We start from the raw sequence: 2,736 nt of genomic DNA, 5'->3' as shown, positions 1-2,736 counted from the left end.
TAAACAAACGTACCTCTTTACCTAAAATTCACACATGGTAAGGGTGGTGAGGGGGTTAGCAAATGAGGGCTTCCTGGCCAGGACAAATGAGTGTATGTCATCAGCAGAATTTTCTTGTCATGTTTCTACAATCTATCCTGCATGTCTTCAGCAGTGGTGCGAGATGAAGTGAGAGAGAGAGAAAAAAGACAGACAGACAGACAGACTTGGCCATGCATTGATAGTTCTAGCTCATGATTCTAGCTAAAATAAGAGGCACAATTCTTACAACTGTCCCAGAAGGCCCCTCCTATGGGCTCCCCTCTTTCAAACAATCAGACCAAAAGCCATCGCACCAAGCCCCCCGCCACAATCAGAACTGGCCTCACTATGGAAAAGTTAACTGTTGCATGATTCACATCTAACCCCATCTCTGAGGAGGGATTCAGGCAGCTTAGGGGCAGAAGGCACTTTGCTTCTTCCCTTCTAAGTTCGTCAGCTGATGTAATAATGGCATTGACATAAGACTGATTAACAGGAGAAAAGCAAATTTAATTTCCTATGTGCAGGGGCCCCATAAAAATATGAGAACTGAAGAAGTGATCAAAGCAAACAGCTTTTATACCGTTCAGACCAACAATCCTCTGCGAAGAACAGAGAAGACAAAGGCGTTTGAGCTTGGAGCGATATAGGGAGGAAGTAACAAGGTTTGTCTGTGTGGCTTTCTCTGCTGTGAATTCCCTGTCTCTGGTGACAAGGATCCCTTCTACCCTCTTTGTACAGAGAAGGGGTAACATTCACATGGGAAATAGATTTCCTGTTTTCAGGGGGACAAAGGAAGTTTGAGTGTCCTCCTTACACTGGCTGTTTCTCAAATATCATTAATTCAAAATAATCAATATGTCAAAATTGGCGTACTTGGGGATGCTATGTTCTTCTCTCCTTTAGTAGTCTTTAAACTAGCTCTCAGAGGGGGGGAGAGAGAGAGAGAGAGAGAGAAAGGGACTTCTTTTCATTGGGATGTGTCAAATATAAAAAGGAAAATCTAGAAGTGTCCCCCCACCCCTTGTCCCAGTCAGTACCAAGATGCGCTATGCTTACAATCAAGGCATTCTACTTTGGGACAGATGAAGGTAGAGAGGCACGTAATGGCAATCCTTCCTTACACCAGCATGTGCCTGTGCTCAGCCCTAACTTTTGTGGTTGCTTGGCTTGTTCCTACAAGAAATTTGTCGTGACCTGAAGCATTATTTCAACAATCCAAATATACCATTCTCCACTCTCCCTCACTAGCTCACCGGCCCCCAGAAAGACCCGCTGATAACTAGTCAGTCTACTCCAAGCAGCTCCATTGGAAGCAGGGAATCAGCCCTCACTGTTTCATTGAACCCCAAGATTTGTGGAGGGAGGGGAGAGTCAGGGAGGAGTAGAGAAACATGACATTGTTGGTTCAACTTTAATTTCATTTTACTGATTATTAAAAGCATGTATTTCACTCGGTTACACAAAATAGATAAATAAAAAGGTGCTTCAGAGCCATTGGGTCATTTTATAATTTAAACTAAAACACGTTCATCATAGAACCCCCACACTTACTTAACATATCTCTTTAATCTCTTTTCTAAGGGGAGAAAGTTGCAACATTATTCTAGAGAAATATCTGCATTGTTTATGGTTGATCTTGATCAGAACGGAAATCTAAAGGGAAAGGAATGTTGAATGTTGAATGTTCTTTCAACTCCAAGAAACAGAAACCCAACTTAAGCAGAAAGGAGAAAGGGTTAACTCCTGAACTTGAGAATTCCCAGGGAATTCAGGCACAGCTGGGATCCAAGATCACCAACAATGTCATAGAGCTCTCTTATTCCTTCTAGCTCTTCTTCTCCTTGTCTGATTGTGTTGATCTGTCTAGCTCTTTGTTTTTGGCGTGATTCTTTCTTGATTCTGACAAATTTTAAGCTCCTTGAAAGAAAAAAATGCTACTGGCAAATCTACTTCCGAGAGAGAGAGGTGTTACAGTCGGGGGCACAGCGAATGAGACAGAAGCATACACTTTTCCCCACTTAGTCCAGCTGAAAAGATTCTTGCATGGTTCTGGCTTACCCATCCTGAGGCACAAGGCCATGGTTGAATTATGTGCAAACCATACCATGTTAGGACAGATCAAGCCTGGATCCTGGACCATGGGATCCACATGTATACAAGAAGTAATTTCCTAATGGAATCAAAAGAAGGATGGGAAGACATGTGGATCAGACCCAAAGTGTATGGATCAGACCCAGGCCCACAAACCAGGACCCTGTCAAGGAATAAGCAAAAACAGAAAGAAAACCATCACTTAGAGCTATCATGACATACTGAATTTTGGAGTCAGCTAACCCTGTATCGGGAAAAGTTTTCAATTAGCAATAATCGCGCCTCGGATAAACCTCATTGGCTACGATACTGCCACTGCGCAAAGCTGCTATCCCTGTATCAAATAGTATTGTATATTTGGGAAAGTTACTCCATCCAACTCCCTGAATTTCAACTGATGTATCCACCAAATGTACCTCAGAAGGGTGGTGTGAGGACTTGTATGCTCAGTGCCTGGCACGTAGTATATGCTCAACAAAATGTTAATCCCTACAGTCATCAGAAATACAACTGGAGATACCACATGCCATTCCCTGTGACATGTTGCCATGTTTGTGCAAAACACCTACATTCAGTCAACCTTGTCTTGCTTTCCCCTGGTTTCAAAGAGCATATACCCTA

The 2,736-nt window shown here is 42.8% G+C and overlaps 1 pseudogene; it reads right to left on the bottom strand.

The window, feature by feature from the left end:
- Positions 1–2,276: 2,276 nt before the first annotated feature.
- On the bottom strand, positions 2,277–2,442 carry LOC122916573 (annotated as a pseudogene).
- Positions 2,443–2,736: the final 294 nt, after the last annotated feature.

This window comes from Neovison vison, chromosome 8 (assembly GCF_020171115.1).
Source record: "Neovison vison isolate M4711 chromosome 8, ASM_NN_V1, whole genome shotgun sequence".
NCBI lineage: Eukaryota > Metazoa > Chordata > Mammalia > Carnivora > Mustelidae > Neogale > Neogale vison.
The sequence above is the reverse complement of the archived record's forward strand: the minus strand, read 5'-3'. Positions and strand labels throughout refer to the sequence as shown.